The sequence below is a fragment of the Scomber japonicus genome, chromosome 2 (assembly GCF_027409825.1).
Source record: "Scomber japonicus isolate fScoJap1 chromosome 2, fScoJap1.pri, whole genome shotgun sequence".
Lineage (NCBI taxonomy): Eukaryota > Metazoa > Chordata > Actinopteri > Scombriformes > Scombridae > Scomber > Scomber japonicus.
In genome coordinates, this window is record NC_070579.1 from 35,890,691 (window position 1) to 35,907,636 (window position 16,946).

Below are 16,946 nucleotides of genomic sequence, written 5' to 3' on the forward strand. Positions count from 1 at the left end.
TTCATCATCCTTTATTCCACTGTCTTTTAAAACATCCTTACTCTGACATACTTCATTCATTCCACAAATATAGAATTCCCTGTGGTGAAGGTGCATGGTCAGCAGGTTCAACTGAATCTGGAGCAGGGAGAAAAATGGGGAATGATCCTTTAAAATAACAACAAAGGCCTGCTAAAAATAAGACAAGAACATAGTGTGTAAATAACAAAGCTCCAGGAAAGGGTGAAATTTACTGCAAACTGCACTGCTGAGCAAATAACATCATGGTGCGTCTGTGACATTTGCATGTATGTAAATGAGGTAATATTCATATATTTGGCACTTTAATTGGCCCCTTTCTGTGGGAATAAGCATTGTTGTCTAATTTACAAACACCAGTGCTAATCGCCACACTCATTTAGGGAGGTGCTATTAGCGTCTTCAGGGAGTTGGTAGTAACTGCACACACACTCACTCCTCAGTCACTCTCTTCAAATCTTCAAGCGAGTGAGGCTTGAATTTCTATTTATGTTATTTAATGATATAAAGGGCAAAATCTTTAGTCAGACATTGAAAGGTGGGATTATGTGGTTTTGGGGGGTTTCAGACTTATCTCAGACTTGAAGCTACTTAAAATGAAAATGTATCGACAGCTCTGATGGAGCTCAGGATTCTTGCTTTATCTAGCTGCTGTGTGTAACAGCTGATCTGTGTAGATGTGCAGCAGAACACAGAACATAAATTATCATCAGATCCTGACAGATACGGTGTAAATGAAGTTACTGCTGCTGTGCTTAAATGTGCAAGATGTACTTACTGTTTCAGCTGCTGTGTGATGCTGAGATGTTAACAAGTAGAACATCTGTACTGTACTATTGTAAGATTCTGACCTGCCTTAGTCACATTCACACACTGTATTTTTACTGACATTTCAATAGAAATAACAGAAAACTAACATATATGACAGTTGCTGTGTGATTGCGGAGAACTGTGTGTGTGCACCTCTGTTGAATAAAGACACATAATTTGAGGCTTTTGTGCTCTTTGCAGTTTTCATTATAGAACAATCTGTGTGCTGAAATGTGGACGAAAGTGTATAACACCGAAAATTGTTCCACTTACACAAACAGGCACAAAATAAGGGAAAATTACACTCAGCTGCAAAACTTTATAGGTGTGTTTGCAACAGAAGATTTTCAATGGATAAGAGCTTAACACGAGGCAGATTACGCCATTCAAAGCGCTATTAGCAGACTTTTACTCAGAGTGAGTTACTATTACTCTCTAACTGACACAATGATGAAACTGACATAGGAAGTAGGAATAAAACTTGGACTGGTCCACCAACACCAGCTATCATAAAGCACATGTCACACATAAGAATTACATACAGTAGTACATAGAGATTTGATTTGTTAAATTAACTGTCTGGCAAGTCTGATTTAAACCTTCCATTTCCTGCTGAGCCTCAACTTCAGCTTTCACTTTCACATACAATATTACCATAAAGTCATCAGTGCAGTGTAGAGGAATACATTTGTCCTGGTTACTAACAAATTAAGGGTTAGGGTTAGGGTTTGGGTTAGGTTAGGTTAGGTTAGGTTAGGTTAGGGTCAGGTTAGGGTTAGGACATAAATTACAAATTTGGATAGAATACACTGTGTCTCCCACCAGGTCTCCCTACTCAACATGTGTAGATATCATCAACTAATGTGAATTTTGTAAAAACATTTATTTAATGCATGTTCGTATACAACAGCACTCTGTAGGACTATTTTGAAAATTTAACAAACCATAAATTAACGTAACCAGAATTATTATTTTATATTCTAAATGCAAGAATCTGAAATGACAGTTTGTTAATTCACTCATTTAATTGATTAAATTATGTATCCGTAAGTCCAAATGTTCTATTCATCTTCTTTCTACTGAATTATTCATTATTAAATTCAAAATTACTTTGAGTCTGTTAACTTTATAAATAATTAGAAGTAGTGTTTTTATACTTTTTTGCTTAAATATGTATGGCTTATCTTCCTACCTTTATTATTAGCACTATTACTTTGTACATCATTATACATTTTAATTGATCTCAGTGTGTAATTAAACTAATGTACATTTCAGATTCTAGACTTTGCCTGTGTGTATCACACTTTCATATACTATTATGTTGATTGTTCTGTGTGATAACAGTTCTTAATGTCAATGGCTGCCAATTGGTGCAACTGCTGCCAGCTTTAAGCAGCTGGTGAGAGACTCAGGTATGTGAGTTCTGAGCTTCATCCAGTCTTCCCGTTGGTTTATAGGACTTTTAGGATTGTATTTTCATGTGTTTTCACTCCTATCTGAGGGCCGACATGCTCCACTGATGATAGTTTTTGGTTATGCTTAGAGGGAAATGAATGGTGTTCAGTGAGGTGGGACTCTGCATGCCTTCAGTGGTGTGCATGGCTTCAGTAAAGGACCGATTTTCAGGTATTAGCTACTTGTTTTGTGCCTTTATTACTTTGCCTTCAGCATCCTTCTCCACTGTTTTACACAACCAGGTACATATTGAGATATTGTGCGACGAGCCAGCTGTGATCTTACTGCAGTAATTCTATCACTGCTATTCTAACAGTCCATACAATACCATTTCTGAGACAGATAGTGTGATCAATTGTCTGCTATTCTAATGTTCACCATGGTTTTCTTTCCTCAAGTCTCCAAATCTCAAAAGCTTTCCTAGTTGTTAAAAATTCTGCATCTGCCAGAGAAAACTGCATCATTTGATGCAGGTTTCTGATTGGTGTAGAAGAGGTAAAAGCAGTTGCATTAAGACATTTTAGTCCTACATTACTGATTTGGATGCATTGTTGATGCCTTTTTTCGCCAAAGCTCTGAATCAGGAGTCAAAGTGTCATCTTGGAGCAGCAGCTTGGATTGACGTCATGATTGTCCAAAAAGCATTGCAATCAACATGACAGACCTTTCGTACCTTCAGTGTTTTTAAGTGATTTAGTTTGTACAGCAGTTTTCTACAACTAAACAACAGTGATGTTATGCCCTGTCCTTTCAATCCCATCAGTGTACAGCCTGTAACTCAAAACCTCAGAGGGTTTATTGGGCTCAGACCTCGATTTAGATGCTCAACTGAAGAAATTAGTGTCGCTATTCAAAAAAATAGATCTTGATTAGGTCTTTTTTATCCTCTTCTGACCTGAATAAAGTCATCCATGCTTTTATCTCATCCTATTTGAACTACTTTAATCCCAAAATTGATCCAGAATGCAGTGCTACGACCGTATCATTCTGGTCATTTTTAGAATCAGTTCTAAAGTTGTACTCATTACCTTCAGGGCAAAACGAGGTCAAGCCTGGCACTGCATTAAGCTGAGGTCTTCTGGCAGGGGTCTGCTGACTCCTAGATTCCAGACTTACAACATGAGGAACCTTGGCGTTTGCTTTGGAAGACCTTGTTGAGGTGAAGTCGTTCTTCAACTTGTACTTCATTCATTCATTCTTGTTTGTCTGGTCATGCTCTTCACTTCATTCATGGACTATAAAACACTTTGTTACTATTTTCTTAAAGTCCGTGTAAAGTAAGAATAAATATGTGTTCTGAGTTTGACATACCACAGAAAAGTGTGTTGTTAACCACCCTGCCAAATTTGAATGATTAAAAAAATCGCCAAATATATGAAATTAGGCTTCAAAGTTGTGTAAAAATCAGTTCTCTGCTCCCAAATGCTGTGGGAATGCCCTCTGAGTCAGCTGAAACCCCGCCCCCTACCAAGTGTCACCTGTCAATCAAAGTCACCACCTCTACCAGAAACATGGACGCTACATCTGAGAGCTTTCTGCTGCTAACTCAGCTGCTAGCTTGGCGGCTAACTCGGCTGCTAACTCAGCTGTTAGCTTGGCGGCTAACTCGGCTGCTAACTCAGCTGCTAGCTTGGCGGCTAACTCGACTGCTAACTCAGCTGCTAGCTCGGCAGCTAAATGGCTAACTGAAGACTGTAGTAGTAGTATTGTGTGTGCTGAATGTATTTATACCTCGACGTAATGTTACAAAACTCGGCAGTGATTTTCAGACCCGCCCACTAAATCCTGAACACAGAAATCTTGAAACACAGTTTGTGAAGCCTAGCTCCACAATTCAAATCTAAATGGTTGAAATGCTTTTTACACCTTTTTTAGAAATACATTTATGACCTATTTAATGTGTTTAGAAGAAAATGTCTGAATTCACTTTACATCTTTAAAGAATAATGGTTATATTATCATGTTTCAGGATTTTACTTTACATGATGGCAACTGAATCACAATTTTCAAGTATACCATATAGTAATATTAGATAGACAGTAATCAGGAAATCAAGTTTTAAGAAGTCTGAAAGCTTGTCTGAACTTTGGTATGAGACACATAAACTCATATTTTAATATTTCAGCTGTTTAAGTACATCCCCACATGCCTGCCGCACTTACATTTTATAAATGTATCCCCGGGTGATCATGTGGAGTGGAGATGGGGGAGGCTCCCCTTAATGTCCAAAGTGCTCTTTTTTCATTTTGTCAAGGTATATTTTATGTTTAGCTTTAATTTACAGCTGTTAGCTCAGACTGGCTTCCCTGCAGTTTGTCCAGTAGTTTTCTGTTTGAACATTTTGTCCTCGTATGAGACACAGAGACACAGCTACCAACAAATCACCCCCCCCCCCCCCTCTCCACCCCCGTCTGTGCTATGCTGGTTTTCAAAACAAACAGTGCTGAAGTTAGCAGGCAGACTGGAGCTGCTTTCATGGGACAAACTAATGATTTAGAGTTCAGACGATGAAATATGACAATCCGACATGTGCAGCATCAAATAATAATCTGGGAGACAAAAGATCACAAAGTATGTAAGAAGCAAAAACTCTTCAGTGGAACCTTAAGTGTTGCTTTATCCATCCAGTGGATCTGCTGTTGCTGCCTTACTTTATATTAATACTAATGTAGTTTGATAGTTTGCACAGCTTGACTGCTGATGTGTTGTTTGTCCACAATTACTGTGATTAACATCATACAAGTTGTGCTTCATGCTGACTCAGACGTTTTAAAAGGAAAGCTTTTTACATTACACTGCAGGATGTAAAGCTGTGGAAAGAAAAACATTCAAATGAACTGATTGAAGATTGAAGGAAAATGTTGAAGGAGGAAAGAGAAATGCATAGAAGCAGCTCAGGTGTCAGGTGATGGAGAGACAGAACATTGTCTCTCTATCTAATAAATATTTTAAAGGAACAATCTGTTATTCAAATGTACAGTAATGAATGTCAAAGCACAGGACTGAGATCTGCTAAAAAACAAACAGGTTATGCACCAATTAAAAAGAAAAAGCTATATTATAGGCAGTTTTTTATGTATATTTGATGCTTTTTTTCAAATTCAAGTTTATTGTATATATTTTTTGTATTTTATCATTTATAGGAATTTATAATTATTCAATTAAAATAGATTTATAGTCAAACTGTAAAATATCATGCCTTCATTACATAGCTTTGTCACAAGTGTTTCATAACCACATTGCAAAACACGTGCTTTTTATGTACATATTCTGTATATATAGGAATATCGGCTGATATAATGATATTGGAATTTTTTTACTCCCTAATATTGGTATCAGCACCAAAAATCCAGTATCAGCCGGACCCTAATTTAAATATTTGGACGACTCAGTGGAGGTTTCTTATTGTTTTAAACTCATTGTCTTTAAACTCATTTGTTAACTATTTGCCTTGAAGAGCACTGCAATCACAACAATAACCCAAAGACAATCAGGGATGCAGCCTTTGTTAATCACACCCTAAAACTATGGAACAAACTACTGATAGACACCAGGGAAGCCAACTCATTAAACATGGTTCAAAGAAAGCTAAAAACTTAACTCTTCACTTTAGTATACTAGCTAACTTTTAAAATGATTGATTTTGTATATTCTATTCATTCTATGTTTTAGCTACTTTTACTATGTACTATTCTTAAATTATTACTATTTTCATTTTCTATCTTATATTACATTAGTCTTTTTGTTGTGTTTTTGTTGTTTTATGCTCCATGTAGGCCCTTTTATTGTGAAATGTATTTCTTTTATGAAAGGTGCTATACAAATTAAGTTATTACTATAATTATTGTTACTATCATCATCATTCTTATTATGATCATTATTATTATTATTAGCATTGTTATTATTATCATTATTATTAATAATAATAAACCTAGAAGTAGAAGTAGAACTAAACAGTATTGTACCTGTATATATCAGGAAAATCCAGTGTCAGATAATCACAAGAATGATGAATCCAACATCCAGTCAGGTATCTCAGCCAAAACATGTGAAATACACCAAACACAGTCCAAGAATTTATAAATAATTTTCAACTGTGTTGTTTGGAGCTTTTAAATATAGATCTCAGAATGTTTTCTTACTTTCAGAAACTAAGATCTAAATTAAAATAAATTATGAAACATCATCCCTGTGCAGCTTGACTCTAACTCGCTTTCTTTTAAAGATAAAACTGTAGAGCTGCCTGTTTTTCTGACTCTCTTGCTTACTTTTGAACTCTGCCTCTCCATTATTTTTAGCTGTATTTTATCATCTTTAAAGATTCTACCCTTTCCATCCCAGTTGTTGTATGCCTTGTAGAGTTTTTTTAAAACAATTTCTTTGTAATTGTGGGATTTGAACAGCTACATGTTACGCTCTGGATCAGAGTGACTGTCATCATATCAAAAGCACATCCATTGTTAAGAAACAATATATGTATGCTAAATGTCATTTCACCATTCACAGGCTTTTGTTTGAAAGCAAACTGTTTTATATGCTGATCAGTCACACATTATAAACTCCTTCAGTCCTTCAGATAAAAATACTTGAAGCCTTGGGCTAATCCTGCCATTAATTTACTCTTATAATGACAAAACAGCCCTCACACTTTATGATCTGTACTGCAGCCATTATGGTTCTCAGCTCTCAGTGTGCCTCACATCCAGCCTGCAGACAGTGTTGCCTTTGGCTGTGTGAGGTTTAATAGGTGCCAACAGAACACACACACACGCACACACACACACAAACACAATAGAGAGTGAATCATAGTCTCCATCTGATTTCATGAGGTGGGGGAAATGATAGAGTATGATGTTGTTTGCTGTTTTCTGTTTAATATGTGTAGCACCTGACACATGTAGCTATTTAATCACTAACTAATAGGTATTGTAGTACTATGGGGCACGGCCTTTACCTGTGGCTCTGCTGGTGCTAACCATTTTAATTTTAACCTTATTATGAATTGCATATATGTAACAGTGCCTCCATTTAGCAGGTCTGTACAGTGTGAATCACTAATTTTGAATCCCTTTTTAAAACTCAAATCATACCTTAATGAAATTTAAATATGACACACACACACACACACACATACACACACACGCACACACGTACAGAGTACTTTAAATGCAAATAATGAATTTAGTTAATGAAAACCCAAATATTAAAACCAATTATGAAAATAGCAGACGAGTCTAAAATACTGAACACAATTCAAAATGTGGTTTTTACTTTTTTCAAAAGTTATGACCTTTCTCTTTATTTACCAATTGTAAAGCTCCTAACTAAAGTGCCCCCACACACACCTACACATGCACACACACACAGTCTACAACCGAAATAAAATATTTTTTTATTTTTTTTAGAATTAAACAAGAACTAAACAGTTCAGGTCTGAGTCTTTGTTTGGGCGCATAATGACCTAAAACAAATCCTGGATCCTCCAGTCCACATATCCATGTGTCCTTGGGCAAGATACTTACCCCAAATTGCTCCCGTTGCTGTGCCAACAATGTGTGAATGTGTATGAATGGTTAGTTTCCTCCTGATGAGCAGGTTGGAACCCTGTGTGGTAAACCCTGTCATCAGTGTATGAATGTGTGTGAATGGGTGAATGAGACATGTAGTGTAAAAGTGCTTTGAGTGGTCATAACAACTAGAAGATCACTATATAAGTACACTCCATTTACCTTTTACCTTTACCTTTACCATTTACCTTTACAAACTATTTACTTCACTATCACAATGACAAAGATTTATCTGCCCATAGCGTTTTTTAAATTTAATATGAGCTGTATTAAACATTCAAATCAACAGTTTTTTTATGAAATAGCCTTTTGAACATTTCAAATTATTTATTGTATTTATTCATCCCTAGTTAGGCTATTTACTATATATTTATTTGTCTAAAAGTGAAACATTATCAGATTGGGCTACATGAGTTACTATATTCAACAGGTTATGCTGTAAATGATGCTGGTTTATGGTGTTTTAAAATCTTTTTCTATGTGTCTCTTTTTAAACTTTGAGCACTTGCCTGTCTATGGTCTCTGCACAGCCCTGCCCTGCCCTGCCACAGCTTCATGCTCTGTCTTCTTCATTTCTTTGAGATAGGCAGGTAGAGTAACTTTGGCTCTGTGCAGAAAACCGTCACCCTCACTATTCACAAAGACCTGTCTTTCTTCTGACACTGAAACATTTACAGTATTTCTGTAGTACCCTTTAGCTCACAGCCCACATCAATTTGTCAGTTCCCCCAGCCTGTTCTGCAGACGTCAGTATTATGATAGACAGAAAATCCCAGGTTGACTGCTTTTTATTTTTTTCTAATATCATCAAAGTTGATTCTCGCTGTGGCCGACTCTGCTTACTCCGTTCATCTCTGGCCTCCATCTCCTCATTCTTCTCCCTCTCTCTCTCTCTCTCTCTCTCTCTCTCTCTCTCTCTCTCTTTCCAACCAGTATCAGACCTGTCTGCTATGATGACCATTAAGGCTGGGCCAGTGGTGCCGGTGGGCCTGCTGCTTCCCTGCTTGCGTCCCCATTGCACCACAGCGAGCTCGCTGGCCTGGAGCCACTAACAAGCTGTGCATTCAGACAGTTGATGCTACAAATGGAGCTGTGCAGCAGACCAACCCCGGAGATGAACAACTGAAGCGCTGCTGAATCTTTTTTGGCAAGGGAGGAAGGAAGACCTTTGCTGAAGCTGAGGCTGAGGCAGACTAGTATTTATATACAGTATAGGAAACAATCTTGCTGACAAATTCCACACAAGCAATTCAAGTTATGGTAAACTAAGCAAGATCCACACGACCATGACAGTGAGACAGATTAGCTTTGCTACAGAAATAAGATATATTACAGTTTTATCCTGTGCCATGCATCAGTCCTGTTTGTGCTCACTGAGCCCAGCACATGTCAGGAGCACAATTATTTTTAGCTGGAGTGTATGAATTAGTAAATCATGCTCCCGAATTAGCAATGGTGGAGTGCAAATGAGCACATTCAAAGTTCTGTACTTAAGGTTAAATTTTTATTTGTATGAATTTCCATGTTATTCTATATTACTTCATATTTAACTTGACTGTACACTCCAATTACATTTCAAATGAATATTGTGCTCATATCTTGAATGAATGAATTCATACTGTTAGGTTATGGCAGTCTTTTATTATAGTCTTTGTCCCCTCTACACTGATCTATTATTTATGTGCAAAGCCTGCAGTTGTGAAGCTACATTGGATATTAGTTGCATTGACCAGCTGTGGCTGCAGCTTTGGCTGAAGTAGAAGCACACATCCCTCTGTGTAGCCAAACAATCTGAATAAGCTGCTTGGCTTTGAAGGAACAGTCTGACATCTTGGGAAATATGCTTATCCTCTTTCCTTCCAAGTGTTAGATGAGAAGATTGATGCCACTGTCACGTTTGTAGGGTAAATATGTACCTGCAGCCAGCAGCCAACAGCTTAGAATAAAGACTGGAAGCTGAGAGAAACAACTAGTCTGACTGTGTTCCTACCAGCACTTCTAAAGCTCTATAATTAATGTCATTAACACTTAATTAATAACTATGCCTTGGCTGGGACAAGTAACTTACTGGAGTCTATTCTTGTTGCCTGGTAACTTCTCCTGCCCAAGAAATAGTCTGGTATACAATGATATATTGTCATGTGTACACTTCAGTTTTGTACAGTTGAAACAAACAAATGATTAGGGGTTGGTAGATGCATTTGTTACCTTCAGTCAGATACAGGCTAACTGTTTCCCACTGTTTCCAGTATTTAAGTACAAATAACTAAAAAGATTTTATTTTATTGTATTTTATTTACATTTTCATATAACTTGCTGTTAGATGGCTTTGACATCAAATAAACACATTTTTAAAATGTTGACAGTTCTGTTGACACTTATGGTAACAGAAAAAATAAAGTTCAGAGCATGAACTAAGTATTTAAGTACAAATTACTAATAAGGTTTTATTTTATTGTATTTTATTTACATTTTCATTTTCAAATAACTTGCTGGTAGCTGGATTTTGTTAAGTTCAGATAGAGAGGCTAGCTGCTGTCGACAGTTCTGTTAATATTCTAACAGCAAACATTATGTTCAGAGCATTAGCTTATTAACATGCTCATATAAATTAAGTAATTCAAGAATTTAAGTACACATAACTATCACAGTTTTATTTAATTGTATTTTATTTACATTTTTATTTTCATATAACTTGCTGGTAGCTGGATTTTTTTTTTCAGACAGAGGGGCTAGCTGTTGCCAGTCTTTTCGCTAATCTACACTAGCTCGTTGCTAGTATTAGCATATTAACCATTAACACAAGAGTTGTATAAAGTTTATATTCAAGTATTTACTTAAATGCCAAACTATCCCTTAGACACATCTATACATCAATTTTTGCCTGTTAAACACAATATTGAATCATCTTTGACTTCATAAAAATGTTGACAGTTCAGTTAATATGTTAACAGCAGAAATGATGTTCAGAGAATTAGCCTAATTACTAACTAGAGCACATAAATTAAGGAGTTCAATACTGTCTGTATTTTGTATTCAGTATTGTAGCAAATATCTATTTGTGTGGTGTGTGGTGCTAACAGCAACTCATGCAGCTACTCCATCATCCAAATAGATGTGAAATATCCCATTCAACTAATTCAATCCATACCCAATTACAATTTTACACCTATTCTGGGTTCTTAACATCTTTGTACATTTTAATTCTGATGAAGCCACGGTGGTATTGAAATACTGGCCTGTTTGCACTACTAGAGGCTGTAAATCTGTCAGTGTGCTCCAGTCCTTTTTTCCACAGCAATGTGCAGTCTTTGTTCTGAGAAGCACCTGATTCAGCTGCACATTGCTGGAAGATGTGCAGAAAACCGTCTTTTCAGCAAGTATGTTATGCTCATGTTATTTTATGACAGAATCAAACCAAACCAACACCAAGCTCTCCACCTCAGATTCACCACAAGCTCAGCAGCTAACCTGAATCTGCCATCATTTGTTACGCTTTAATAATGCTTGAGCTTGTCCATGTTACCTAACAGAGGAGAATCATTACAATTACACACCTGGTATTAATGTGGCGGGTAATAATAACATGGAAGAGGATGGAGGATGGGAAGGAAGATAAAGAAGTTAAATAAATGGGATAAAACAGGGGGGATGTAGTGGGACAGAAGAAGGGATGTGGTTACAAAAAAATGGACAGTAAAAAGAGAAGGAAGATGAAGTGAGGATAGAAGAAAAGAAAATGCTTGTTTGAGGAGTTGACGCCAGCACCTGCTTGCTCTCCCACACTTTCTCTACTTCCTTAGATTTTCCTTGACTTGCTTTTCCTACCTCATACTGTCTAAACAGATGTCTGGAAACACCACACAAACATGCGCAGACACACACACACACACACACACACACACACACACACACACACACACACACACACACACACATATACATCATGAACCCCATGCGTAGCCCTCCAGTGGAGAGGGAGCGGAGCCTGGCCAGCTCATAGGGGAACAAACAGCATACTGCATTTATAGAATAGGCTCCCTGATGGCTCGGTCCTATCAGCCTCTATAATCGATGAAGGCGTCAGGTAGAGCGCAGCCACAGCTCTCGGGAGGAAATGAACAGACTTCAGGCACCTGCCAAGATGGCAATAAAGAAATACAAATGACCTGTTAATTGCAAAGGCTTCGGCGTCGGAGAAAAGATCAAGTTAAAGAATGCAATAAACCCTCTGAAAATGAACTATCTGGTTTTTTTCCAGTTCTTTACTCGATGATGTCCTCCGTGAACAGGTGCAATATGCAATCCAGGTTCACATGAGACCTGTGCAGACTGAGTCAGGTAATTCACACAACCAAAGTTACTGTCATCTATATTTTTTTTGTTGATTTAGTATTTTGGAAGCAGCAAAAAAAAAGGTAATGTGAAACTTCTTTGCTGTTAATATTGCAATACCGCTGACAGACACACACAGAGAGCTTTTTGATGGACATCACCCTGTTATGATATGCCGCGTATCGGTGCATGTGGTGCAGGAAAAGGGCAACACCAGGGGAGATGCGGGCATATTTTAATATATTATAAATGTGCTGAACAGCCAATTGTGCAAAGAGAAGAGGGTCTGGGGTCTGAAAAAGCTTACCTCCCCATGACAACATCCATGTGCCGTGATCGTTAGAAAACCAATAAACAGATTGGCTGTGATGCGGGGGGAATAGGGAACATGCTCAGTAGATTTGTCTCCTGGTCTCGCCATAATGATTTCTCCCAGTGATAGAGGGTAACCTTGAGTCCTAGAGGGCCTTGCTCCGTAGAATGACGAGGACGTGCCTCAGGTAAAATGAGCCCTTTTCTACTCGTGTGGCAGTTATTGTCATGTGAGTGTCAATTTGATGGTATCTTCTAGGACGCACGTTTCGCTCGGAGTAGTGAACTCCGATGAGCCACGTATGAATATTGAGATTGATTTCACGTCCTTGGTTGTCAGTGAATAGGTGCATCATTGTGTGTGTGTGTGTGTGTATGTGTGTGTGTGTGTGTGTTTGGGCTTTAGACAGAGATTAAGAGAAAACACAGTAATGGGTTCTTATCACTTTGTTAATGGACAATACTGGCTTTTCCTCAATGACACACATATAACCTCAGCTATTTCTTGCATCAACTTTAAACCGTGGCAAAGAATACAAAATCAGAAACATAAACATGTGCCACATTATCAAACCATTTACATGACATTTTGAAATTGCATGAAGTCGTTGGGATTGACCCTTGGTTTACAGTTTTCCGCAACTGATTTGGCTCATTGCTTCTCAAAGCTCCAGGTACATTTGTAAGAACAGCTTATATGGTACTGTGGAAAACCAAAAATAGTCTGCACAGTAACACAGTGAAGCTATCGTGCTACATTAAAGACTCCATCCACCTCACTGGACTTCCTGCCACTCCTGTCTGTCTGGCCTCAGATCTTTATTGACATCACACCTGATATTTTCCCTTGTGATGCAACAGGGGGAAATGTCGTCATGGAAAATTTGGCAACTCATGTCTTATCAAACCTCCTTCATTCTAAGGCAGGGGTGTCATTTTTGTTCAAGGGCCACATACAGCTCAAGTACTGTCACTGCAAACCAAATTTCCCCTCGAGGGACAATAAAGCTCTGAACTGAACAGAAGTACCAGTAACCAGTAACCGAACCAGTAAAGTCACTGCATAATAACCTATAAATAATATATAATATATATCATAACTTTATTATAATAAACCATATATTTACAAAACAGGTGAACATCCTGAGATGTCTTACAGATTATTTTGCACATAAGCTGCTGAATGACAACATTTTGCACAATATTTTAAATATCACTACAATATGTATTAATTGTGTTTTCAGAGAATTGTGTTCTAGTTATGGTGGGGGGAAAAAACTCAAAATTAGCAGAAAAATTGGAATCATCTTTTGGCAATTTTCATACAAACAGGGTCAGGCTGGACCCCATGGCGGGCCGGACCGCATGCTGTAAGTTTGACACTCCTGTTCTAAGGGATAAAATCTGTACAGGGTGTCCAAGAATGTCAGGAAATGGGTGGTGTAGTCGGTGATGTATGGGCCAATAATGGCTATATGTGTACTTACACCATTCTCAGATGTTCCAGCACACATTGTTATATTGCCCTTGTGTTGGCCTGGCACATCCACTGTGGCTCAGTGGACTATAATATTTCAGTCACATCTTCTGCCTTTCAGCAGATTGAAACCACTTCCTTCCAGTTGTATAATAATTCTCTATAATATAGCAAACAAAATATCAACAATTTGACTGCAAAACCATACAGTTACAGCAAAGTATACAGTAAATGTTCTGTGTTCTTCTCTGCAACCTCACTAAGTATATACAGACCTATATAATGCAAGGCCATAATGATGAAAAATCCATAACACATACATACTGGTACTTCAGCCCCTTCACTGTCTAGTTTCTCTCAAATGGTACCTTGTAAAGTTGTTTCATGGTCATCTGATGTCTCTTTAACACCATCTATTGTAGCGATGCTGACAGAGCTGATATTTTGAAAGACACCATTGTCCTGTAAAATTGCACTCTGGATCTCTCTCAGTCTAAAAGCATTATTTGCTGTCACCATGCTGCAGATCTCTTTCTCTTGCCGAGGTGTAAAAACTGCTCTCTGTACCAGCACAAGGTAGTTGTATAGTCCTACACATGGGAATTCAGAAATAGATCATATTATTGTGTTTGTAGTGTACTGTTTGCCTCTTGTATTTTTATACGCCACAAGTTTCAGACATGCATTGATTTCTAGTTATTTCCCTGTGGAATATTTGGATAATTGAAGACATTTCTAAACAGGTTTACATTAGACTGCACTTGGCGACCAGCCTCCGCCATAGTAAGGTCATAGTTAATTACCTGGTCCACACTACACCACCTCACACCAACTTCCTTCCCCTTCATTGTTTACCTGGCCAGGTTCGGTTGCATTCGAGCTCCATAAATATGTTTGACAGTCTCCATACTGATAAATAGCACCTGCAATCTAACTTGACAGGATGTTTAATTGGCTGATGTAAGATTGGAGAAACTCCCCAGTTTACCAATTTAGCAGATGTTGCAAAATTTCTATATCAGTGCTAGATATGGAATATAATCCTGAGAGATTTTGACAATAGTGTGGACTGTTGTGTACATGATTACTTACACATTCAAAGAAATCCTACATGTTTTGCGGACCAACATAATCAGTTTTGATCAGCAAGACATTGGTAATTGTGTAAATTGGAGACAACCCTACTTATTTATTTGCATAAATCTACTAATACATCTGCAATTTGTCTAAAAGAATGAGACAATCAAATCTGTAATTGTTATCTTGAGGATACTTCAGGGTATATAACTACTAGTATTACAAATACTTCATTGGGAAAAGATGTATTCTACAGATAATATACCTAAGAAATGTCCTAGGAGAAATTTATTTGAATTTGTATGATTGGAAACACTGATAGGATCCATTTGCAGGCTTAAAACATTCCTTTTTGATAAAGCTTATAGTTAGGGCTGGCCCAGCTTACCTTGGACCAACCATGAGTTATGCTGCTATAGTCCTAGATTGCTGAGGGACCTTACTTGATACATTGAGCTCCTCTCTCCTCCTCCCTCTCTCTATCTATAGACATTCATGTTCCATTAATGCATTTCACTATCTTAACTTCCCCAGAGTTGTTGTGCCCTCTTGTTTCACAGGGTCCTGTGGATCGGAACTAGGAGCGTCTACTTCATCTTGGTTGACATCCATCGACCATGTCCAACTTGACGCCCATGGATGCTACTATTATTAGCATTATGTCATTGTTGTTACTGTGTCTCTCTATTCTCTCTCTGGCAAGCCAACTGCTCAAGACAGATGGTCACCCACCTAGACCCCGGTTCTGCTTGAGGTTTCTTCCCATTAAAGGGGAGTTTTTCCTTGGAGCTGTCGCCAAGCGCTGCTCATGTGGGAATGTTGGGTCTCTCTAAATTAAAGCGTATGGTCTAAACCTGTTCTTTGTGAAATATGATTTAAGATAACTTTTGTTGTGACTTGGTGCTATATGAATAAAAAAGAATTGAATTGAATTTACAATGGAACTACTTTCATACAAAATTATGGTTTCAGTAAATATCCGTCCCTTTCTTTCCTATTTTGTATTTATGCCTGGGACATAAAAATAAAGTGTTAACCTTTCATTTCATACAAATCCACACAGTGTGCCTCATGAGAGATAAAAACACAGGAAAAGATACACCATGAAATCCTATTTTCTCTGTTGGCTTGTAACTTGTATGATCAGGTCCTAAATTAACTACATGTACTTACAGGCTGAAGTGGTTGGGACTCTGTTGGGAAAATGAGGATGTCAAATAATTCTATGCGCCAATCAGAATTTAGCAATATCTGAATAAGAACCTGATGATAATTGGTTCATTTAGCTGATTAGAGAAACTGTCTCTGTTCTGAAAAGGGAGTTGTGGTCTGTGGGCTTTACGCACAAGCCCCCAGACATCAATACATCTATTAGGTTTACTTGCTGACTGTGACAAGCAAATCTTTCATGATTGCTTGTTACTGTTTAATAGACTCATATATGCAGAGTGCTTGCTGTGATCACTTGTGATCACTTTGATTTTAAGGCCTGTTTGAAACCGTCTCCCTTGATCGCAGTTGTGTCGAAGCATCAGTGTTTGGCCTTTTTGCTTTACTACAGCCATAAATGCATCAGCTTTAAATCAGAGCCAGGATCATTTATCTGTATGATTTATCCATTTAAGAAAAAGAAGTTGGAATCTCCTAACCATGAGGGGGTTTTTAAAGAAAAAACAGCCTTTTTATCATAGAGGAGGCAATTATATCTGCTTAAAATTGATGGAAAATTGGAAAATGGATCAGAGTTCTGGATTTGGGTTGCTTTATGAAAAACAAGCTCTGCTTGTTCATTAAGAAGATTCACTCATTTACTTTTCTCTTTTAGTCTTTTTTCATTTCTTTTTGTCTTGTTTGAAGTTTTATTAAAGCAGAATTCTACTTGTGTTGTCAAAAGA